The 26877-nt window shown below is 39.4% G+C and overlaps 1 pseudogene; it reads right to left on the reverse strand.

The window, feature by feature from the left end:
- Window positions 1-63: 63 nt before the first annotated feature.
- On the reverse strand, window positions 64-26740 carry LOC107141480 (annotated as a pseudogene).
- Between the last annotated feature and the right edge of the window lie 137 nt (window positions 26741-26877).

Here is a 26877-nt window from a genome sequence, read left to right on the forward strand (position 1 = left end):
GACGGCCAGGTGAAAGGAGGGCATCCCTGACCGGTGCGGGGACCCCCCCCGGTGGGCGTGGCGCTACTGGCACGGGTTGGGCGGACAGAGCGGGAGGGGCCCGGGCGGCGGCCCAATGAAGCGAAGAGGATGTCTGAGAGGATGAGCTTGCGGTGCGCAGTGGGTAGCAGATCCTCCCCAAAGGCGATCCTGAGCGCTTGGGCCGGGATACCGACGACTGTCTGCAGAGCCCCGGGCAGGGCCTCGGGGATTTCCCAAAGGCGATTCCGGGGCCTGGCGAAGGTCACACAGATAGGCCCCCCAGTTGGACCCTACCCTTAGAAGAGAGATTTCTCTTTCCAAATTCTGGCCTTTGGAAGCCAGTGGTGGGTGTGGGTGGGAGTTGAGTTTTAGCAACCTCCGGTTCAGATAATTTGAGGTGCATTTGTCAGGATCTCAGATTTCCTACACAGAACACTCCCTTCTAGTTTGCACCAGCTCTGGGCCTTCACAACCTCAATGTCAGAAAAATAGATCTAAGACACCTTTTATTTAGAAGGACAACTTGCTTGTCTATATTCCCTCTCTCATTCCCTGTCTCTTTTCTAGACAATTCAACTGAGTCATCTTTAAACATCGCCCTGGCCCTAGCCAGTTGCAAATCCTGCCTGCAAACAACAGTGTTTGAAGTGAGCTTTTCCTTTCTAAATAACTGTAGGACTGAAGTTAGCCATCTTTGAAATTTTCATTTTCTCTTCAGCTCATTAAAATGTCTTTTCTTTTTTCTTTGTTTTTTTTTGGGGGGGGGTGGGGAGCTTAGAGAAGTAAGAGTACAATTATAGTTTCATAGTTTCAAGGTAGGACTAGCAGTGACAAGGACAACTAGAAATGGGATGTCTCAGGGAAGGCATAGGCTTCACTGTAAATGTTATGTAGGTTTATGCATTTGCCCATGAAAATGTGCCTTTGCAAAAGTTCGGTATGATGGAGTTTTAAAAATTAATTCCTTTTTAACCAAACTAAGAAGTAAATCCTTTTGTGTTGCCAAATACACCACCTCCACTCCAGTCCCTGAATATATTTTCTGAAAGTGAGTAACAGTAATGGAATGCCAATATGGATTAATAACTTTCAAAACTGCCTTCCAATCACAGATCCACTTGGACACTAGTGGCTCTATCGTCTGCATTGGCCACTTGCTTGATGTTCCATAGTGTATATTTCCTATTCCCTGGTGGGGCGGGTGCGCTTCCTGCAGGACTTCTACAGATCACCCACAGGATTTTGTTGGGCCTCAGAAAATAATACCCCAAAGTATTGTGCTTTGTCATTTAAGTACTGAACTGAAGGAAAGCAGCCCTCAGAAGCAAGTCTTTTTCAGACTGTTTCCTTCCTTTCTCCTGTTCTTTCTCCCCCTAGTCAGGCCATAGAAACCAGAATTCAAAGTTGGGTCACAGAAACTAGAACTCTCCTTCCCCAAAGCCAGCTATAAAACCTAGAAATATTATTCTGATCTTCTTCCTCCATGGAGGAAAGGGCCATAAAGAAATTTTCTGATCTACCTTGTCTAATAGTAGGTCATATGAGCCTCATTCCAGAAAGGATCCTACCACATACCCAGAAGGAAGGAAGGCTACACAGAGGATCAAGAAGAATATGGCTAGGTCTTGCCGAGTTTCCCCAACTCAGTCTACTAGCATTAGATCATACCTGTTGATGTAAAATGACAGTTTTGCTCTAAAGGAAATAATTATTTGTTTTGAGCTAAATATGAATGGCTATGGCCCAGAACATGGTTTCAAGTTCCTGAATGGCCTATTCCACTGAGGATGTGTTGAATGAACTTTCATAGTCACAGAACAAAGAAAGTCATAATACTTTGAATATATACATTGGTGGGAGCACTAGGTAGGTGATTTACATCAGTATGGGAATCTTTTCTATAGGTTTCAGATGCTCTCTTATAGCTTTCCTAGAGGCTAGAGGTCTGCTAAGCTTAGTGATACATTCATTCCAAGAATATCCTAATAATCACAAGGATGTTAGGTCAGATATAGAGGTTGAAAGAAAATGGCTATAAAAGAGATGAAGATAGCCCAAGATAATTTTGGCTCTTCACCTTCAACATTCTATCTCTATTGTCTCTATTCCTTCTCTCATTCCCTGTCTCTTTTCTAGACAATTCAACTGAGTCATCTTTAAACATCACCCTGGTCCTAACTAGTTGCAATTCCTGCCTGCAAACAACAGTGTTTGAAGTGAGTTTGTAGATGTGTCTTCTTCAGAGTTCCTACACGCCTTTTATACAGTGATGACTATTTGATGATCAAAACCATAGTTTGCTGGAACAATAGTTTACTACTAAAAGATGTATAAGAGTCAGTAAATTGGAGGGTTGCTTATTACCTATTTTCAAATCTATTTACACTAGAGAAGAATGTTTAAGTCATGTGCAATAGCTACCAAGGTCCACAAAAACCAGGCTAGAGGAGAGCAGTATCTAAGGTATTGCAAACACTACCTCACTTACCTTTGTTCCTCATCAGGCAGTTGCTACCACCTCTGTGATTCCCCTTTCTAGGACTGGTCATATGTAAGGATGTAAACTGGTAGCATACCCAGTGAGGAAATGACTATTTTTGTATGGGTGTCATGTTTTGTTATATCACCAAAATTCCTCAAGCACAGAGGTAGCTTCTCCAGGCATAGGATTATTTTTTAAGATAGATCATGCTATGGTTTGGATAAGTGTCCCCCAAAAGCCCATGTGTTAAGGGCTTGGTCATGGCCAGTCATACTATCAGGAGATGGTGGAACCTCTAATAGGTGAGACCTCGTGGAAGGAAGTTAGGTGGGTTATTGAGACTCCAGCCATTTCCTCTTTTTCTTTGCTTCCTGGTTGCTATGAGTTGAGCAGCTTCCTCTGCCTCATGCTTCCACACTGATGTACTATATCACCATAGGCCCCCAAACATGAACTTACCAACCAGGGACTGAAACCTCTAAAATCATGAGCCCAAACAAACCTTTTCTCCTTATAAGTTGATTGCCTCCAGTATTTTGCTATGATAATGCAAAACAGACCAACACATGTTATTTTATGTAATATTGCTCCATTGATTACTTTCAAATTCAAATTTAAATTTATTTTGCTGAGCTTCAGCAAAATAAAAGGATACCAATAGCATTCTGTCTCACCTCAATGTCCGTAAAGTTAAATTTGTTATTTTCCCCTTTATTCCAGATTAAACTGTCTTAAGCAATAAGGAAAATATATTCTCTCAAGTAGAAGAAAACTTGGGATAGGTCAGTTCTAAGGTTAGTTCATTTAACAGTTCAATAGTATTATTGAAGACCCATATTTTTAAAGGTGCCCTGAATAATGTGTTCTGTCATAGGTTACATGAATTTTTATAGTTACAGAACAAAGAAGGTAATAAAACAATACATTTAATAAATACATTGGTGGAGGTATTAGGTAGGTGGACTACAGAAAAGTAGGGAAATCTTTTTGTATAGGTTTCAGCTGTTATAGAATTCTTAGCTTTAAGATTGATGGAGGTTAGAGGCTTGCTAATCTTAACAATACATTCCTACAGGTTTACCTAATAGTCATGGGATTTTAGGTCAGACACAAAGGTTAAAAGCAAATGGTGGGCTGGAGTTGTAGCTCAGTGGAGAGCACTTGCCTAGCATGTGTAAGACACTGGGTTCAATTCTCAGCACCACATATAAATAAATAAATAAATTTCTATCAACAATTAAAAAATATTTAAAAAAAACAGCAAATGACTATTTTTCTAAAGGGCCAAAGATAGCACATTGGCTCTTACCCTACATCATTCCATTTCTTTGCAGTCACAATGTTCTGCTCTACTAGGTCAAAGGGTCTAATCGACATGGCTTCTTTAAAGAACTTCAGCTTCACACTAGCTAAGAGTAAAAAACTATCATAAATGAATTAAGTTAATTAGGATTGGCCCCCTGTGGCTAGGAATTATATTTCCCTCCCCAAGCACATGGCCATGAAGAGGCGGATGATACCTGGGCAAAACTGGAGTTATCTTGGGAGAACAGACATTGTTGGGAAGACAAACAATGGTGTTTGATGCAGATGGCAATATGGTAAGTGTATCAGGATAAGCTAGGTTTAGCTATGGTAACAAGTGATCCCACAGTGGCTTATAATAACAAAAGTTTATTTCTCAAAATATCATATATGTCCACTGCAAGACAGATTAACTATCCTCTGGTTGTCTTCATGCTGGGACCCAGGCTGATAGAGCAATCTATAACAGTAACAATGTTAGTATCTCATGGAAGAAGGAAAACAAATCATGGTGAACTACATACTGACTCTTAATAATTTGACCTGGAACTTATACATGTTAAATATGCTTACATTTTCTTCACCATAATAGGTATACCTGGACAAACCTGATACCCATGGGGTAAGGAAATATTATCTTTCCCTGAAAAGGGCAGCAAAAATTTGCAAGAAATTGCAACCAACAATAGAATTAGCTGCAATCAAAGACCAGAAAAAGCCAAATCCTGTTCTTCTAATCATCTTTCCTTTCCTTAGGATTCCCAAGGGAACTATGCACAAAAAAGAAATCGGAATGGGAACCAAAAAAATCATTTTATTCAAGCTCAGTTAGCACCCAGTAAACTCTAAAGCAGACTCCTGCCAAAACTAATTCCCTGCTCCCCTTCTCCCCAGCAAATTTTGGGGCCTATACACTTAGGCATGCCTGCAGTGAGAAGAAGATGACTAGATGTACAAAGCAGACCACGTTTTGATTTGTTTTGGAGATAGGGGCCTCACTATTTTGCCCAGGCTGGCCTCAAGCTCCTGGGTTCAAAGTGATCCTTCCACCTCAGATACCTGCTTTGCTCATCTAAGTGTCTGTCAAATGGAGACTGGGCTGGATCTACACAGCAGGATATGGGAAATGACCTTTTAATACAAATCAACCACAACCACTAATAAAATGTGGGCTAGTTCATGTCCTGGTACAATATTGTGATATAAAAAGATATATATATTTTAGTCTTTGTTCACAGCTCTTAGCTATATCTCCAAAAACTTGTAATTTCCTAAGTGATAGAAGCATCTTTGGTTATATTTGGCTTTGTCTCCACTCCTGAACAGCTGAAGGGAACATATTTTGTTATTTATTATAAGCTTCTTTCAATCACACCTGTGTTTATGTTAATGAGATGACTTTTGGAAAGCCCCCATAGGGGGCTGATTATAAGAGGTACAAACCATGTGATTACAGAGTCAGAACTTTCAGCCTCACCATCACCTCTGGAGAAGGGAGAGGGCTGAAAGTTGAGTTGATTACCAATGGCCAATGATACAATCAATCATGTATATTGAATGAAGCCTTCATAAAAATTCTAGTGGGCAGCATTCAGAGAGCTTCTGGCTGAATACAAGGTACTGGGAGGGTGGTGCTCCTGGAGAGGGCATAGATGTTTTATGTCCCTTCACCCCATACCTTGCCCTGTGTATTTCTTACCATTTGCTTGTTTCTGAATTTGATCCCTTATTAAAATTAGAAAATGTAAGTCAAGTATTTCTCTGGTTTATTTTTTATTTTATTTTTAGATAGGGTCTCAGTAAGATGCCCAGGCTGACCTTGAACTTGTTATTCTCCTGCCTCAGCCTCCTGAGTTGCTTGGAATACAGGCATGTGCCACTGTGCCTGGCTATTTCCCTGAGTTTTGTGATCTATTCTTGCAAATTATTGAACCTCTAGAGGATGTCATGGGAATATCCAATTTATAGCCAGGGAATAGAAAGTATAGGAGGAGCACATTTGTGATTGGCACCTGAAATAGAGACAATCTCTATTTGGACTGAGCCCTTAACTTGTGGGATTTGATTCTAACTCCAAGTAAAAATAGTTTCAGGATTGGATTTCACTGTAGGATACCCTGATGATGTCCCCCCCACCGACACACACACACACACACACACACACACACACAAACATACATACAAAGGGATAATTGCATGTTGTAGAAGTGAGGTAAGATAGAATACATAGGAATAGGTAGAAAGGAGATGTGAGAGACATCATGAGAGTAGCCATGATTTAAAGTCCACTTTCATATGGATTAAAAGGCCAGTGAAAAGCTTGTGATCTTGATCACAAACAATACTATTAAATTAATTATTAGACCTTATCCACAGGTACACCAATGTGGTACTGTTTAAATTCACAAAGCATAATGCATCGAAAACAAGGAAGAAAAGACATGAACCCCACCACAAAAAATCCCTGATAATGGTCAACATGTCAGTAAATGACCCACATCTCGCAATCACGGTAATAGTCAACATGCCCGGTTACCAACACAAAGGAGAATAACAAATACTCACTTAGATCATGTCCCTGTACGACTGATCTGACTTGTATAAGTATGCCTAGCTACGATACAGCTAGCACATTCCTCTCCAGCAGCCTCACCCCGCGCCATCACTCAGAGTGTGTATTTCTTTCTTTCTCTCAATACATTCAATCTGTGTCTCTCTTTGACCTGTCCTTAAATTCCTTCATACAACAACATCAAGGACCCTCATGGTCTGAGTTGGGGTCCACCTTCCTTTCATGACCCTCCTCTTGGTGACGAAGAGATCCACACATTTGGTATTAGAAGTATTGTGTGAGTATAGAAAAAGAGATTTCCTCCCTTTTTACCTGGTCTCTGACCAATCAGGTTAATAACTCTGGGCTCAGGTTATAGCTCAGTGATAGAAGACTTACCTACCATGTGTGAGGCCCACAGTTAAATCTATAGCACTGTGTGTGTGCACATGCATGCACACAGACACACACACACACACACACAGAGTCACTCCCTCCTTCTCCCTACTGAAGGTAGCCAATAAGAGGACATGGCAGAGATGAGAATTCCTTCTCATTGAAATTGGCTAAGGTCTGGACACACCTGGACATAGGAAGAGCCTCCAGAATCTACTCAAGGGTGGTTTGAAGGTAGCTTTTCAACAATGGATATGGGCAGAAGAAGGGAACCCGTCCAGCTTTGATGGTGTGGACTCAAAATCTACCATGCATAACATGATAATTCCTCATGAAAAGAAACACGTGGCCTATGAAAAGGCGTGATGACCATCTATGCCTGAACAAAAGGACCCCAAGTGTTCCCCATTATCATTCAATCAACATGCAATTTCTTCCCTCTCTCCCTTCCTATGAATTACCCCCCCCAAAAAAAAATTGGACAGGGGGGCCCAAGGCTCCGGGGCCCAAAACCACAAATATACGGAGCACTGGAGGAACCCAGCAACCCCATCAGGGTAGTGCCCAGGACACATTGTCCATCAGATCCCTCATCAGACAAACCAGAGGGAGCGCAGGGTTGGACATCTGCGCCTCCGCCAGAGCAGTACTAACTCCAGAGATGGGAGTTCAAATCATTCCCACAGGGGTGAAAGGACCTCTTCCCAAAGGAACAGTAGGCTTATTATTGGGACGCAGCTCTTCTACTCTAAAAGGACTTATGATAAGTCCTGGGGTAATTGATCCCGATTATGAAGGTGAAATAAAAATTATAGCCAGTTCTCCAAAGGGTATATCAGTAATTTCACCAGGAGATAGAATAGCACAGTTACTAATAATACCCAGCCTACATGATAAATTTTCCAGTCGTACTGTAGAAAGAGGTTCCAAGGGATTAGGCTCCACAGGTGTAGATTGGGCTATGCTTTCTTTAAATTTAGATTCTCGCCCCATGCTAAAACTAAATATTCAAGGACATGAATTTAATGGGCTACTGGATACAGGTGCAGACCTTAGCATCATCTCTCGTCAAGAATGGCCAAAACATTGGCCATTACAACAAGCCACTCAAACGCTTCGAGGCCTAGGAGTGGCGACTAATCCCCATAGAAGTGCAATGGTATTAGATTGGAAGGATCCTGAAGGATGTGAAGGAACTATACAGCCATATGTATTGGATCATCTTCCCGTAAATTTATGGGGACGAGATGTCCTAGATCAATTAGGTTTGACATTAACAAATAACATCAACCAAAATGCACCCACTATTATGACTAGACAAGGTTTTAGGAAAGGAAAAAGATTAGAAAAACAAGAACAAGGTATAGCAGCACCAATACAAATAGATCAAGGAACAGACAGACATGGGTTGGATTTTCAGAAAGGGCCACTGAGACAATAAAAATTACTTGGAAATCAGAAAGACCAGTATGGGTTCCTCAGTGGCCCCTGACTAAAGAAAAGATACAAGCAGCCCATGACCTGGTCAAACAACAATTAGCAGAAGGACATATACAACCTTCTGTATCTCCCCATAATACTCCCATTTTTGTCATCAAAAAGAAATCTGGTAAATGGAGATTATTGCAAGATTTAAGAGCCATTAATAATGAGATGGTTATTATGGGACCTGCTCAATCAGGGATTCCTCAATTGTCTGCTTTGCCAAAAACCTGGTATGTTTTAGTTATAGATATTAAAGATTGTTTTTTTTCAATTCCAATTCATCCTGAGGATAGTCCACGTTTTGCATTTACTATCCCTGCACTGAATCATGAAGGTCCTGATCAGAGATATGAATGGAAAGTACTCCCTCAAGGGATGGCTAACAGCCCAACTATGTGTCAAATTTATGTTAACAAAGTAATCCAGCCACTTAGAAATCAAAATCCTGAACTACAAATATTTCACTATATGGATGATGTATTATTAGCACACAAAGATAAAAACACATTGCTAGAATGTTATGCCACACTTACAAACTTATTAAAAAATTATAATCTAGAGATAGCAATAGATAAAGTACAATTAAATTTTCCAATTAATTATTTAGGAGTTCTATTATCCTCAACCATGGTCCGTCCACCAAAAATTCAAATACGAGTAGATCAACTCAAATCACTTAATGACTTTCAAAAGTTATTAGGAGACATAAATTGGATAAGGCCTTATTTAGGTATACCAACAGGAGAGTTGGGACCTTTATTTGATATCCTAAAAGGTCCATCAGATCCAAATTCACCCCGAATGTTAACGCCTGAAGCAAGAAAGGCATTAAAAATCATTGAAACATATATGGAAAATATGCATTTGGATAGAATTGATATAAGTTTGCCTTTATTATTTATTGTACTACCAACAAAAAATATTCCTACAGGAGTATTTTGGCAAGAAGGTCCATTATTATGGATACATTTATCTTATTCTCCTAACACTATTCTTACTAGGTATCCTGAGGCTGTAGGACAATTAATACTCAAAGGAATAAAAGCAGCAAAGGGAGTGTTTGGAATTTCTCCCAATAAAATTATTACTCCATATACTATGAATCAAATTGATGAGTTAGCTAATGAGTTAAATACTTGGGCAATAATCATGTGCAAATCTAATGTTTCATTTGATAACCACTTACCATCTAATCCTTTATTGTCTTTTTGGTCATTGCATCCTGTAATTTTTCCAAAAATGACAAGAAAAACACCTATCATGAATGCTCCAAATATATTCACTGATGGGTCAAATAATGGTACAGCAGCAGTAGTTACCCCTGATCAAACTTTTACATTTTTAGTACCCAAACAATCAGCTCAAAAGGTAGAGCTTAATGCAGTTTTACAAGCTTTTGTGATGTTTAAAGATTCTGTATTTAATTTATTTTCTGATAGTCAGTATGTAGTTAATGCTATAGTATCTCTTGAAGATGCTGGTAGGATTTCCCCTTCTTCTACTGTTTTCTCTTTGCTTTCCACTATACAAAGTCTAATCTGGGACAGAAAAGATCCATTCTTTATAGGACATATCAGGGCACATACAGGATTGCCTGGAGCCCTTAGTTTGGGCAATGATTTAGCAGATAAAACTACACATGACATACATATTTTCTCTACACTAGAAGAAGCTATAAATTTTCATAAAAAGTTCCATGTCAATGCTAATACTTTACAAAAGCGTTTTAAAATAACTAAGGAACAAGCTAGACAAATAATAAAACAATGTCAAAATTGTGTGACCTTTTTACCACAAGTTAATCTTGGAGTCAATCCTAGAGGATTGATACCTAACCATATTTGGCAGATGGACGTCACACACTTGCCAGAATTTGGAAAATTAAAATATTTGCATGTTACAGTTGATACTTCTTCTGGATTTTTGATGGGCTCCCTTCATGCCGGAGAAAAAACTAAAGATATTATAGCTCATTGCTTACAAAATTTTGCCACTGTGGGCGTTCCAAAACAGTTAAAAACAGATAATGCCCCTGGTTATACTTCTACCTCTTTTAAACAATTTTGCTCATCATTTGGCATTACTCATATAACAGGAATCCCATACAATCCACAGGGACAAGGCATAGTTGAAAGAGCTCATCAAACTATTAAAATGTACTTATTAAAGCAAAAAGAAGGAATTGGGAAGGAGTATATATTCCCCAAAGATAAACTTAAAATAACCCTTTTTACTCTAAACTTTTAAAATTTGGATTCATCAGAGCTTGGTGCTGATAACGCCAAGGTCACGGGTTTGTTCCCCGTATGGGCCACCAAATGCCGCAGTCTGGCTGGGCACAATTCAGGAGCCACTTGTCAAAAGAAACGAACTTTATTTTTAGAACCACACACGCCAAACAAACAGCTCCCCAGGAAAAACCTTCAGAGCCCAACTGCCACCACCAGCTTCCCACAAGCCTCTCAACCTCCCCCACTCCTCCTGCTCTTGAGGCTGATTGGCTGGGTTGCATGGGCGGAGCCAAAAAAGTCCCCCAATGAGCAGCTCCATGGTCTGAAAGGGCAGGGAAACAGCCCAATGAGCATCACTGCAGAGGAGCCAATCAGCTAGAAGTTGCTGGGGCCGCTGCGAGCCAATCATCAGCTGGCAGTCTGAAAGTTTGCTGGGGCCCCTTCGGCTGTGGCTCTCAACAGTTGACTACTTAATAAACTGCACCATTGTATTTATTGGTTTTTAAGAGTGTTGGGCAGTGAGCCCTTGTTATGTTGCCACATTCTCACTTTTGTTCTTTCTTAATTATTTGGAAAAATGAGTGGAAAAGTCCCTGCCAAACAAATATGTACTCATTGTCTATGTGCCTCTGCATCAACACTAATGCTCAGGGACGGGGGCCAATCCTTCATGCATACTGTTTCTACATGTGGTATGTACTCAGGTACCTGTTGTTAACAATTCTGATTATCATTTAAGAGATGTCACTGTGATTTCATAGATCCCTTGGTATCCATGAGGAATTGGTTCACAACCCCCAAAAAGCCACAGATGCTAAAGTCCCTCATATACAATGGGCTAGTACATATAACCTATGAACATTTTCCTGTATACTTTAAATAATTTCTAGATTACTTATAATACCTAATACAATAAAAATGCTAACTGAATAGTTGTTATTCTATATTGTTTAGGGAATAATTACAGGAAAAAGTCTATAAGATGTTCAATCAAGACAAAAAGTTTCCCAAATATTTTAAATTCATAGTTGGTTGCCATGGATCCAGAGCCACAATATGGACAGCTGACTATATTAGGTTTTTGTAACTGGAGATTATAGGGCTGTTTTTTTCCCCTCTCACTTCTGACTATATATTGGCACTAAAGGGTAGTTAGATTTGGGTCTAGAGTAGAACAAAATTGAGTCTTCATAAATATTACAAATGACCCCAAGCAGGTGGATTTGCCATATACATAGAAGATCAAAGTTCAATTGACCTCAGTAAATTAGAGAAATGGTTATCAATAGTAGGTTCAAATATACTAGAATACATGGAAAGCATAATACAATTTTTAAAAAGGAAAGTTTATAAAATTGTAGAAAGAAGTTGTTGAGAGCCACAGCTGAAGGGGCCCCAGCAAACTTCCAGCTGCCAGCAAACTTCCAGCTGCCGGCTGATGATTGGCTCACAGCGGCCCCAGCAACATCTAGCTGATTGGCTCCTCTGCGGTGATGCTCATTGGGCTGTTTCCCTGCCCTTTCAGACAACGGAGCTGCTCATTGGGGGACTTTTTTGGCTCCGCCCACGTGACCCAGCCAATCGGCCTCAAGAGCAGGAGGATTGTGGGAGGTGGGGAGAAGCTTGTGTGGGAGAGAGAGGCTTGTGGAAAGCCGGTGGTGGCAGTTGAGGCTCTGAGGGTTTTTCCTGAGAGGCTGTTTTGTTTGGCGTGTGTGGTTCTAAAAATAAAGTTAGTTTCTTTTGACAAGTGGCTCCTGATTGTGCCCAGCCAGACTGTGGCAAGAAGTCTTTTTTTTTTTTTTTTTAATTTTGCCTGTACAGGAGATTACATGCAGTGGTGCTTTTACCACTAAGCTGTATCCCAAGCTCTTTTTAGTATGAGATGGGATCTCACTAAGATGCCCAGGCTGGCCTCAAACTTGCAATCCTCCTGCCTCAACCTCCTGAGTTGCTGGAATTACAGGCATGTATCAATGCACCCAGCTAGAAGAGAAGTCATTAACACTAGCAGTGACTTGGCTTTCCTTTTTGTCATTTCTTCTGTCTTCAAATGCTATATGTAATCCAGATGTCAGCTTTTCTCTGATCCTTTTATTAAGCTCACCTCCCTCTTATACCAGGGACTTAGTCAACAAAACAGAACTTATCGAAAGGAAGACACAATGCATATCATCTAACAACAGTTCACATGGAAATCTTCCTATAAACATTTTTCCAGAGTATTCTCTCCCTGATTTTGCTACTAGAGGTCTTTTTTCACTTCCATCCCCTCTAGTCCCCACCAAGTCTCTAGTCTTGCTGTGTTGACTTCCCAAACTAGAGTCCCCTGGAAATTCCTCATTATTCATCCTGACTCCTAATTCCAAAATTGCACCTTAGACAAATTACTGTATTCAACAAAATAGGTCTTCCAAGTCCATCCTTTTCAGGAATCAAAAAGGGTATTATAAATGAATTTTCCTTTTTGCAAACATGGTGAACACAAAATGACTACGTGGGCTTAGTCAATGAAGTCCTCCTAGGAAGGCTTGTTGGAATCAGCTTTTGAAGATGGCAATGCACATAGTTTTGCAGGGTGGAATGGAAGGAAGACATTCAGGAGTTGCTGGCTGGGATTCTGTTCTGGAAGAACTTGTCTCCTAGAACAAGGTCGAAGTTTACAGTTTTCAAGGGGCTTCTCTTGTCTCTTGAGACAAGGCTGCACAATTGCTTATTTTGGTATCTGCCAACATTAGCCTCACTCAACTCTAATTATTAAAGACAAGACAGCTGTTGTCCCAGCCTTTCCTAGTTCTGTAGCTCCATCTGACCAAGTCAGGAATGATATTGGAAGCTACAACACTATCTTTTCCTCCCTACCCATATTAGGATACAGGATAACAAAATTACAGAAATCTCACTCCCTGACAAAGACACTGACTTAACAAGAAGTCTATTTATCGCTCACCGAATAGTCCAGTAGGGTGCATGCCTGGAGTGTACAAGTGCCTTTGCTCCATTTGTTCACCCCAGAGACCCAGGTTCTTTTTATCTTATATGCCATCTACTCCAAGATACAGTTATTGTTTGCATGGTTAAGACTGGCTTATTTGGTCACACCTGTGTTCCAGATCCCTGGAAAGAGAAAGAAGGGAAAGAAAAAGTAGAGAGCAAATGATTTTCTTTTAATGATGTAACATGAAAGTTTCATTCCTAACTTCCATTCACATTCCACTGGCCAAAACTTGCAACACACAGTCACATCTACTGCAAGGAAGGCTGGAGAATGTATTCCTTAACTGGAAAGATAACTGTCAGAACTTTCTGTTAGAAGGTAACTGGTCCAGCTAAAAGATAGTGCAGGTTAGAAGGGCTTATGTTACAAAAAGGAAGAGAAGAAATGGTGATGGGATGATGAGTAGTTTCCACAATATCTACTATGGTCAGTGGAATGGACTTCTTAGCATGGGATAAGAGACCTTACTGGAACTTGGGTTTTCATTCTAGGAATATCCAATTACTTGAAATACCCCAAACATACTTTGTTGTGTTTCACCCCATGACCACTCATGCTAAATCTTTCTTACCTTTCTTTGCCTATTAGGAGCAGTTCAAGTAATATCTTCCCCAATAAATCTTCCCAAACCTCAGTATGTTTACCTTTGTATTTACATCACACTACCCATTCCTCTCTTTTGGCCTTTATCAAATTCTCCCACTACCTGTACAAGTTTGATAGCACTTGATGGCTCTGCTCTATCACTGTTGTAATCTCTTTGAAAGCAATTATGTAATGTCTTAGTCTCATTTGTATCCACAATTGTATCCACATTTGAATGAACCCAGGAGCATTCTACTACTGAGTTGTATCCCCAGCCCTTTAAAAATTTTGAGAGGGGGTCTCTTTCAGATTCCCAGTTAAGTACCTAATTTGAGCTAAATTCTTGTGCCCATCAGTGGGTGAAATAAGTCACACTATCTTCTGAGCATTTTCCTGCTGAGTTATAGTTTTCCTTAGCAATGGTCAAGCTCTGTTACTGGGCCTTCTTCTTCACATTTGGATGGAAGTACTAGCCCAACACCATTGCTTGTCTCGAATCCTGATCCACTTGCTAGTTCCTATGGATTTGCTCCACGGAGGTGAGTAAACCTTGTTTTTGTTGCATCCTAGGGGTCAACTACTCAACGGCATGCTGCCAAATACAGTCTTTGATCTTAGAAGCTCCTACTGCTGTGCTTCACCTACTACAGATCTCCCTGATAGTGAAATTTGCTGCAAACCAGTGCTGGCTTACACCTTGTTTCTAGACATTGACAAAGGACCCTTTAGCTGGGTTGCTTCCTCCCAGATCAGCTCCTAATAGGCTCTGGACATTTTGTACTCATCATTGCTAAGACTATCATGCCTGACCTGATGAATATGTCCATTTTAAGACTGATAAGCACTGTCAGTACTTCCTGTTAGAAGGTAACTGGTCCATGATGGCAATAGATTCTCAGCTTTGTAGTGTATCACTGGTCCAAAATGCAATTTGTATAGATTTCTTTGGATGGATAGGAATATATGAGTTAATATTATTCATATACATGTGCTTAAAATATGGATGTTCGGGTATGCAGATCTGTATGTTAAGAAAGTTATTTATACTGCAAATATTCTTTATTTTGCAAAAGGTTTTACTAGTAAAATCTTAGAAATGAATTTCTCTCTTCTTCTTCTTAATCTTTTGGTATTAAATTTATTCTATTTTCTGTATAATTTTAAGCACATAACGGTTTTTTTCCACAGGTCTCAGGAAACGAGTTAGAAGTCATGAGAAAATCTCTCCTCCCACAAAAAAAAAAAAAAAAAAAAAAAAAAAAAACTTGCATATTTTGGTAAGTGTGTCTCAGAAGGGGAACACTGAAATTTACATTAACAATGCTGTGCAAGATTCTTACATAAATCAAGACCCAAAACCAGCCTGCACTGGAGGTTTTAGTCCTCTGCTCAGGGATCTGGACAGGAGCCCTAAACTGTTGAGCATGACATGCGAAAGGAGGCAGCAAACCAAGGTGGATGACAGGCACCTAGCAGGGGAGGAGGAGGAGGGCCCCATTCCTTGGAATGACATGATGCTTTTCCTTTTCTTTCCTTATTTGTTTGTTTGTTTGTTTATTTTCTCCAGTGCTGCGGAATGAACCCAGGAACATTATACTACTGAGTTATATCCCAGCCCTTTAAAAATTTTGAGACAGGGTCTCTTTCAGATTCCCAGGCTAAACTCAAACTTCTGATCTTCCTGTCTCAGCTTCCAGAATTGCTGCAATTTTGGGTGTATGCCACCATGCCTGGCTTTGAAGGTGCTGGGCAGGGATCCCAGAGAAAGAAAGGGTATGAGACCCATTGTACTGCTGCTTTGGCTGGGACTGGAGAACCAATGTCTCATGATTGAGGCAGACCCTTGATGTAACTTTCATGTTACATCATTAAAAGAAAATCATTTGGATGGAATGCAGAATCAAAGAATGCTTACAGGAAACAAATTTTGCTTGGAATGCTAGGTGGCCAGGCCTCAGCTGTTGGTACAATGCAACCCATGCCTCACTTGTGTACAGTGAAAAATTAGTTTGGTTAATCACACCAGCTTCTGCTACCTTCGTGCTCATTGTTAGGAAAAGATCACAGTCTGATCTATCAATTCCTGGGAATTTTTAATTCTTCCCAAAGGACTGTGTGTTGGTAGAATAACCCCCCAAAATCTGAAAGCTAAAATGGACCAGTTCAGGTATGAAGTTTCTTAAGAATGGACTGGCAGTGTGATTGCGCTGATATGGAGAAGCTAAACCTTCCTGCAGAAGATCAACTGACCTACTATCCCACCCCAAATCTCAGCTTGAGGTATACTTCAGTGAAGGCAGGTGGCTGGGCTTTGGAGAGTAGAAAAGCAATTAAGAGCAGAAAGGTAGAGAAAATGTAGAAAAGAACCATTTTGATAACAGATTATTCCATGGTGTAAAGAGAGAGGGCAAAGAACCCACTGGCGCTTCATTTATCCAATGATTTGTCACTGTGGTGACCAATTTCTGCCCATTCCATAGGGTTTTGAACTGCACAGGGACTGGGAACCTGTCAGTTCATAAAGTCACCAACTTGTGTAGGAATGAGTACATTCCTTTCAGAAGATTTATCATTATCTCACAATCCAGGAATTCTTGTTTAGGTAAACATGGCGGTCATCTGTTTTATTATTTGAACTTTGATATCCTTACTACCATTTCTAAATGTCCACCACATGATTTAATACCAGACAGAATTTCTTAGTTATCTAGCATGATTGAGAAAATTTTGCCCTTAATTTGCACTGTCATGCTGACATGCGTATATATAAGCCACCTATTTCAGTTCTATGTTGTCAATCACCAGGTTGGAAATATTCTCCTAATTTTGCACTCTCTCCATTTTACCCTACAGTTCAACTGGAGCTGGCTTTTCTTTGTAGCTGGTTTCAAGATTGGATGCAGAAAATGGTTTGGGGCCTCTTCTTACTGGGTCACTCTGAACCTCAGGGCAGGGTTCTTGTGAGTCTTTTTATGATCAGATACACATTTCAGGGCATATGTGATATTCTACCCTTGATTAACCTGCACTAACAGTGCTGAGTGAGAAGTAGAGTCACTGGAGCTTGAACTGATGGGAATTAAACCTGGTGGCAGAGAGGGCAGGAAGGGACCTTAACCAAAAAAGCGTCTAGTGGGAAATCCATTCCACACTTTTGCCACAGGCCCCATTTTGCTCCAGGCCTGTCCAGTGATGTGAAAATCCTTGATGTAAGCCTGCTGTCCATATACTTAAATAAGCGTAGACCCAGTTCAAATACTTCTTATTCAGGTTTTTGAGTTTCTTGAGGACTTGGTTTAAACAGAACATGGCGCCATCATTCATTTCTTTCACATAGGAGCTAGGCTTGGAAGCCATAACTAATAAAACCAAGCCTTAGATGCTTCTGCTGACAGGCAATTGAAAAATCTGCTGCCTCAGTTCTTCTCTGAAAGGTTACTACTTCTTGGATCTGCTATGAGATGATTGCTGACTGATCAGAGAGCTTATTGGTTGTTGGCTGCTGGCACTGATGCTGTAACAAGAGAACAACTTTGTCCAACTTCAAACTCATATGGACATCTCTGCACGTTTTTGCACGTCTTCTCTAATCTCTACCTTCTTTAACGTGGAAGGGAAAATGACCCCATTCACTTGCTTTTTTTCCTTTTCCTTTTCTTCTTTTTGTTTTGTGGTGTTAGAGATCTTTTTACTGATCTCCAGGTACTCATCTTCAAGCACTCTGTCTCAGGACAAGCATGCAGAGTCAAATGCTTCCACACAGGAGTTGCTCCTTTTGAAAGATGACTGTCCTAATACCTATATCCTAAAGATGACTGTCCTAATACAGAATTTCTTAGTTATCTAGCATGATTGAGTAAATGTCAGAAGTATGGGATATTGCTTCCAGTTGGCCCACTATTTTCTCCAATCTTTCTACCAAATTTTGCATGTTAGCCATAAGGTACCATCTGCTTGGAGTTATGTCTCACCTTGGGACCCTAATTGCTATCTCTGTTTGCTGTAACTTTAGCAATTGTTCAGGAGGCTGAATTCCCAAGTCAGGTGATGATTTGGGAGCTGCATAATCTATCTCTTTGTATATCAAAGCTATGGGTCAGAAAGAAGAGATTTAACTTTTAAAAGTCTGAAATTTAGTCAGATCATTTAAAGACCTTAGCAATACCCCAAAAAGTAAGAGGCAGGTAACTTTTAGAGGTTGTGATGAATTGAGTATATACTGGCAGTTTGCAAGATTCTCAATTCCAAAAAGTTACATAACAGTTGCTGATAGGTCCCACCTGTGTAGCTCAAGTGTCCAGAATTCTTTCAGGTTTCCCTATCTATATTGGTTAAAAGTCATTCATTTATATGACAGAAATACAATTTAAATTGACATAAGCAAAAAAGTGAATGTACTGGCTTACAATTCTTGGAAGGATTGGGGGCACTTGTCAGTCATGAGTAGATGAGGACAAAAAGACATTTTCCAAATTGATCTTTCTTACTCTTTTAATTCCCTGCCCTGTTCTTCATTGATACCATTTTCCTCAAAAGAGCTACCTTTCTTCATGTGGCAGGAAAGATGGCCCCATTCATAAGTTTTTTTTCTAAAAAGAAAATTTTTTTTTCAGTGCTGGATATCAAAAGGCCTCATACATGCTAGATAAGCACACCACCACTAGGCTATATCTCCAGCCCCCAATAAGGACTTTTTGATTGGCCCACCTCAAGTCACATACCTACCCCTGGACCAGTCACTATGGCCAAGAGCACCTTGATTGGCTGGCATCTGGAACTGGGAAGTGAGGGTGGTATAATGTGTAGCCTGTGCATCTGGGCAGACAAAAGCAGGACATATGCATTATACTCTCCTTTCTAATGCCTGAGAGTCCTGGGTAAATAATTCATATATTACCACCAAACACTCTAGTCTTCACTCATGCTTCTGCAGAGTTCTTCTCTTGATGTTTTGCATTGACTGTTGCTTGCACTCTTTGTGGACCCCTGCTTTGTGATTCCTTTGGACGGCCGCCTGACCCTGATATCATTTAGCTGGACCACTATTGACCACTCTGAACTCAGGCTACTGCTTGTGCTAACTTTCTTTCCTGGACCTCCTCTCAGTTGTCTATTTGGAGAAAGGCCTATGAGCTTCTCAGATGCTCTGACAGGGACTAGTGCATATAGTTATGTAAGTATGAATAGTTACGAAAGCTGTTTGATCATTAGGGCTCCTCATGAAGGCACACACAGGGACTAAAGTCTAGTTTAGTCTTACTGAACTATGGTAGGAAATCCACTGCATGAACTATGTAACCTACATTTCTAAATTGCTTCCATGTTAAGCAATGGTATCAAAACGTGAGCCAAAGGTTACTGGCTATCTCCTGGTCTTGCTTGACCTATGGTGTTGTTTATGTTCTGAAGATATGATCTATACTTTGTCCATGGTACAGCTTAGATTCCTGATGCCATCTTAGTTGTCTATAAGGATAGGAGAAGCCTCAGGAGGTTGAGGCAGAAGGATTGCAAATTTGAGGCCAGCCTGGGCAACTTAGCAAGACCTTAATTCAAAATAAAATAAAAAGAGCTGGGGTTGTAGCTGGGCTGGGGTTGTAGCTCAGTGATAGAGTGCTTGCCTAGCACGTGTGAGGCACTGGGTTCAATCCTCAGCACCACATGAAAAATAAAATAAAGGTATTGTGTCCATCTACAACTAAAAATATTAAATAATAATAATAATAAAATAAAATAAAAAGGAAGGTAATTTAGTTCACTCATGGAGCATTTGCCTAGTGTGTGTAAGGTCCTGGGTCCAATCCCCAGTCCTACACATAAACTCATATGGAAAAAGAAGAAGGAGAAGGAGAAGGAGAAAGAGAAAGAGAAGAAAACAAAGAACACAGTAGGGGTCCTGGCTTAATGCTCAGTGTAAGTCATATCACCAGAGATTGTGGACAAGCCATCAGAAACTTATGAAATCTTTCTGAACATTACCATTTCCCAAGAGTCACTATCTACATATTCTTATGTCTCAATTCAAGAGTCTGAGAGTCAAAGCATATTGCTGCAATCTTTTGCTTTCGTTTGAGCTCAATATACCATCACTTTGACATTCCTAGAGAAAATTACCCCAAAACTTAAGCCTTCTAGGACAATTGACAAACTTCTTTTTTCCATCTAAGTTAGGAACCACTTGATAATCCAAGTAAGAGCTGTCAAAAGGGAGGCAAAAATAACATAGTTATTTCCATTACAGAAAGTGACTTAGATGTGAAAGTCAGTTTTTTTGTCTTAATGCTGAACCTCAGAGTTGGATGGACTTATTACCTGCTCAGAGGAAAACACTGAATTTCTGTAGAACTTCTCTATCCAGAAAGTATACTTATAAAGCACACAACATGGGGTATCAGAGCAGAGAGACTGTGCTGGGCAGACCCACTTCTACAAGGAAAGAGCTAGGAAGGGGTTCTGCTCTTCTTATGCTCTGCAACTCTCTCCAAACTCAATAATCAGATAAGGTTATTCTATTTTCCCAGTATTATGCAAAAACATGACTCTTCCCAATGGAAGGAGCATTTGAACAGGAGAGGAAGCATTGCCTCATGCAGCTACCCTACCTTATTAACATAGCCTAGACCTTTTTCTCTATGAACACGGGAAGACCTAAAATTTCCCCAGTGAAATAGCACATTCAATCCTTTCTAACCCACCCCTTGGAAGGAAACAAATTAAGCACCCCTAAAACTAGGCAAAGACTGTACATTGGAGATACAATAGACAAGGGGAAATAATGTGCTCATCTTGGTCTCACAGTCTTCCAACTGTGAGACCCAGGATAACTTCTTCCTTTGGGATGACTGTGGCTGGCAAGAGTGTGGTGATAGAATAATTATTTGGATGCTGCTATATTTGTATTCTTAGGGATTTTTTTCCTAAGAAAAACCAAAGAGTAGAATGAGATCTCAGGATGCCATCAAAGACTATGGAATTCAACATGCCAACTGATAGAAAATTAAGAACTTGCCTATTATTGGTCAAATTCCTGATGCATGTTACATCAGAAATCAGGATTCATTTTGTTTCAGCTTCATATTTTAGAACAGTTTTAGATTTCAGAAAAATTTATATTTTGCAATGATAGTATAGAGGTTCCTGTATACCTCTCATCCAATTCCCCCTGTCAACACCTTACTTTAGTGAAGATCAAGTGTTATAATTAAGGAATCAATATTATTATTAGTTCTTTGCTATTATTAAAGTCCATATTTTATTGAGATTTATTTGTTTATATTAAATGTATTTTTTGTGTGTTCCAGGATCCTTTCAGGATGCCACATATATACTTGCCATGTAGGATTTCTCAGGTGTGACACTTCTCACAAATCTACCTTGTTTTTGGTTATCTTGATAGTTTTAATTAATTTAACTGTTTTGCCTGATTAACCAAATAAGTTTTAAAACTTGTATCCATTTCTTTTCTTTATTTTATTTTATTTTATTTTTTTGTGGTGCTGGGGATCTAACCCAGGGCCTTGTGCATGGGAGGCGAGCACTCTTCCAATTGAGCTATATTCCCCTCATATCTATTTTCTGTTGTCGCTATAACATGTACTAAGTGCATTTGCTGCTGCAACAAATTACCACTGTACGGCTTGAAACAACACAAATCTATCTTACAGTTCTGGAGGTCAGTCATTTGGAAATGGGTCTTACAGGGCTACAGTGGAATGCTGGCAGGACTGCGCTCCTTCTGGAAGATGGGAGTGGGGGGATCCGGGGAGATCACATTCCTTGTCTTTTTCAACTTCTAAAGACCCTGAGTCGCATTCCTTGGATCAGGATCTTCTTCCAGCAATGCATCCTTCTGACTTCTGCTTTTGTAGTCACAGCTCCTTTCTCTCTTCCGCTGTCCTCTTCCATCATTCCAGGAGCCTAATTTTATGGTAAACCCACTCAGATTAGCCAGAATAATACCCCTATTTAAAAATATTTAATCTAATCACACTGCAATGACCCTTTTGCAAGTAAGGTAAATATGCATAGATTCTGGGGATTATTATGTGGACATCTTCTTTGGAAGGTGGGGTCATCATTCTATCTTCCTGAAAACACAAACCCTAAAAGCAAAGTGTCATCTGCTGATAAATCATGTCCTAATCTGTTCCCTTTATACCACATAGGACATTCTGAATCTAAACATTTTTGACAGTCTCACACATCATTTCTCCTTTACCCAAAATCAGATGATGATGAGATAATAATAACAACATTATTCAATAAGCCCTTCTAAAAAACTTATGTTGCTTTTGGATGTTTTGGGGGAAAAAAGAATCCACAATTTTCCTAATTTATTCTAGTGATATTTTCCCCAGTAGCAATTTAGAATATGTAGGTTACATAGTTCACGTGGTTAGTTTCCTACTATAACCAAATGATCTTTAAACTTGAAAGGTTAGAGACTTTTTCCAGGGGCATAGGTTCATGCTGGCTCTTAAAACCTGTTCTTTGTCCTAAGACTTTACCTTCTGGTTGGTAGCTCATTAGCCCAGTAAATAGATGGTCAGAAATACTCAAGCTAAGTGTGCCATAAGGAACACCTAATGGATTAGACTTAAAATTAAACAATTATGGACTTTTTCCCAATGGGAAAAAAGTTACATGAGTGAATGGAATGTTATAAATTTCAAAAGTGTTTCCCATTAATTGCATTTAACATTAGTATCCCCTTTTACATGTCTGTCAGCACATACTAGTGACAACAAAGGAAATAAACAGAAGCTTAGTGATATTAATAGAAAAAAATAGAAATGGGAAATATCAAATCATATCTAGTTCAATAGTTCACAATGCTTTTCTGTAACTTTATGCTGCATTAAGACCAGAGGTGGATACTTTCTTTGGAAAGAGAGCTGCCTTGAACCCTTTTAAATTTTGCCCAAGGAGACTTCCTGGAAAAGCCATGTGACTTCAAACAGAATGATCCAATGAAATTGGACCATCCAACAATAGAGGCTACTTGGAAACGCCTAATGAAAAGGAAATGGTATCACCTACACTATGTGAGAGACAATAGAATTGTTCCTGTGAGGGTTTCCGCAGAACTCAGAAACATGCCCCAAGTGAGAAACAGCCAGTTTCAAATATTTGCTAATCCCAGAGAACATGAACCTACTCAACAGGAGGGTTTCTCTCCCAAACCTGAGGGAGCCAGTATTATGATAAAATTGTGATTAAATTCAGGTACCTCTTTCTTCAATCTTAAGCATACCCTATCTTCCAACCTTATCTTTCCCTTCCTCCTACACCCTCCAGTAGAAGAAATCTGTGTTCTATTCCCTATCAATGTTTTGTTGAATTTGCTAATTTGCTATTTTTTCACTCTGCCCCGGATGCTTGCATTGCCACCTCTTTGGTTCATTCAGTCCTTCAGAGAACCATCTGCACCTAGTTCAGTGCATAGCATGGAAGACTTTAATATGCATTAAGAAATCTTGGAATGTCTACAGAAGAATCCTTCTTATCCAGTGTAATTGGGACCAGAAATGGAATAATTTTGTTAAAGCAGGAAACCATAAAATATGATTTAAAGTTATTTTAAATATTTCATTTTAACTTTAAACATGCTGCTATAACTTCATCAACCAATCTTCCCCCCTCCCCAGTACTAGGGATAAAACCTGGGAATGCTTTACCACTGAGCTATATCCCCAGCCCCTCCCCCTTTTTATTTTGAGATAAGGTCTCCTTAAATTGCCAAGACTAGTCTTGAAGTTGCAATCATCCTGCCTCAGGCTTCTCAGTAACTGGGATTACAGTACCACTGAATCCAGCCATCCAACCTTTTGATGAAAGGCAATGTCGTCTCTTTGAGAATGAGCCCACTATCGGAATCCTGAATTTTCTTTCCTGAACAAAACACACTCAGATTTTTATGGTTCCCAAACTGGCTTTCTCTAAAAGGGAGCAAAAACTTAAATACACCTCGGAAAATCTATGTGTAGGACACTATATTATTTACTCAATGTTTTGCAATTATGTTGCTCACACTTAATCAATCTCTCTCCCTTTCTCTCTCTCTCTCTCTCTCTTTTAGTAATCCAGTTTTCACTGAGCCTTCCCAAAACATTACTTTTAGTTAAAAAAAATAAGGAAATGTTATAAACATACAAAGAGAAAAAGAGAACAGACATCTGTTCCTATACTCACCTACATGATTGCTAATACTTTGCTTTCGACTTTTCAAAAAGAAGTAAACATTATAAATAGAAAGAAATCTGCACACTCCATGTTGATTTCATTTCTATTCCTAACAACAACTCTCTAGAATCTGGTGTTTAAATTTCCCATGTGTGTTTTATACTTATGTACATATGTGTGCCATAAATAAATATATAGCTTTGTTCTACACATTTGTAATCTCTGAGTCGTATCACAATATGTATTATTATGCAACATATTTTTTGACTCTCACCATTATGTGTTTGAGATTTATCCTTGTTGATATATGTGACACTAGTTAATTCATTTAAACTACTGTATCGTCTTCTATTTTGTAATGATGTTAATATTTTAGTTATTTCTTCTCTGGTTGGACATCTGAGATGTCTTCATTTTTAATTACAAATAATAGTTCAGTGACCATTCTTTTTTGTTTATTTTGTGATATACTGCAATTTGAACCCAGGGCTTCAAGCAAGCTAAGCATGCATTCTACCCTTGAGTTACATCTCCAGCCTGATGAATCATTCATATATATGACTCTCTACATGCCTATATGCAAGGGCTTCTCTAGCCCTGAAGATATAGCAAGAAGTGGAATTTCTGAGTCAAGAGCATGCACATTTCATCTTTACAAGTATACTGTCAACTTCTAATATATAACAATTTACACACTCACCAGCAGAATATGAGAGTTCATTGCTCCAGATTCAACACTTGTACTTCCATTCTTTTACTTTATTTTCTAGTTAGATGGGTGTGGAATAGCACCCCAGGTGCTTTTATTACCTTATCAATGATGAGGTTCATTTTCTTTTTATTTGTTTACTGGTTCTCCCAAAGCCTCTTCTAGGAATTTTTAAAATTTCTGTCCTTTGACTATTTATTTGTTGTTTGTCTTATATTCACAATATGTAGGAATTTTATTATGAATTCTGCATTCCTATCCTTGTCAATTAAATGACAATTACAAATATCCTCTCAGATTGCCGCTTATAATTTATCTTTATTCATTTCATCTTTGGTTGAATAAATGTTTCTATATTTAATTTTCCTCCTTTTTAATTAATGTAATAATTGTACATACTTGAGAGGTTCAATGTGATATTTAAATACACAGACACTGTGTACTAATCGAATCAGGGTAATTAGCATTTCCATCTTCTTATCATGTCTTTATGTTTGAAGGTTTTGAGTTTCTCTCTTCTGGCTCTTCTCAAACATGTAATGGGTCATTATAACTACAGTTATCCTACTGTGCTGCAGAACACAAGACCTTACCCATTTCTAACCCACTTTGGTATCTATTCTCTATTTTCCTTCCCTCCTATCCTTTATAGCCTCTAGTAATCACTATTCTATTTTCTTCTACTTTGAGATCAGCTTTTTTAGCTTCCACCCATGAGACAGAACATATAGTATCTATCTTTATGTGCCTGGTTTGTTTCACTTAATGTAACGTCCTCCAGTTTCATCCATCTTGCTTCAAATGTCAGGATTTCATTATCTTTCCAAAAAAATTTATTATTTTATTTTTCAAATAATATTCCATTGTGACTATATGCTACATTTTCCTTATCCATCCACCTTTTGGTGGACACCTAGGATGGATCCATATCCTAGCTATTGTGAATAGAAATGCAATAAACATGGGAGTATAGGTATCTTTTTGATATATTTTGAGACAGGATTTCACTAGGTTGCCCAGGCTGGCCTCAAACTTCTGATCCTCCTGCCTCAGGCTCCTGAGTAGCTGAGATTACAGGTGGACACCACCATCCCCAGTTTATCAATCTTTTCTTTTACAGTTTATGCTTTTTGTGTTTTAAGAAATACTTCCTAATTTTGAGAGAATATTTTTTTCTACAATGTCTTCAAGCTGTATTAAAACATTATTTTTCATATTTAAGCCTTTATTCCAGGTAGAAATAGTTTGGTGTAGGCTGGGGGATAGAGATCTACCTATCTTTTTTCTGTATATACAACTATCTTAACCAGGTTCTCAAAAACACAGAACCTGAGGCACTACTTACATGCTAAGGTATTATGTGATCTCGGGGCAGCAAGATCAAGGGAAAAAGGGAAGTGAGGCATGGAAAGGAAGAAAGCAAATACAGGGTACTGTGTTACCAAGCTGGCCACATCTTCCCAAGGAAATCCACCTGTTGTTGCTTGGTCACCCAGGATGTCTCCCAACAGGTTTTGTGGAAGCAACACACCTTGGAAGAGTCCATCAGAGAGAGGAAGAAAGACACAAAATTTATTGGCTGGCTCTATTTATTGTTGCTTGTTGTTGAAGTTTCCTCCACAGGGAGCTAATTTACTTCTGGATTGTATTACACAACTTCTCTGTATAGCCAGTTGTCAAATTGGTCTCCAGTGCTCTTATATGGTGCTTGATACTTTATGTGAGCCTGGTAGTCATGGGAAGAGCCAGCCATATCCTCCAGGAGTCTGGTAGGGTGTGCCCTGGACACCAGAGCCATTATGCCTCCTGCTATATTGAGAATAAAGGAGACCATGCCAAAGCCAGGTTTTCATTCCAGGGGGAGACTGAGACAGCTATGAATTTAAGGAGATAAAGAAATGTCTGTAGCAACTGAGGCTCCTCAAGGGCAGGTGG

The sequence above is a fragment of the Marmota marmota genome, unplaced genomic scaffold (genome assembly GCF_001458135.2).
Source record: "Marmota marmota marmota unplaced genomic scaffold, marMar, whole genome shotgun sequence".
Taxonomy (NCBI): Eukaryota; Metazoa; Chordata; class Mammalia; order Rodentia; family Sciuridae; genus Marmota; species Marmota marmota.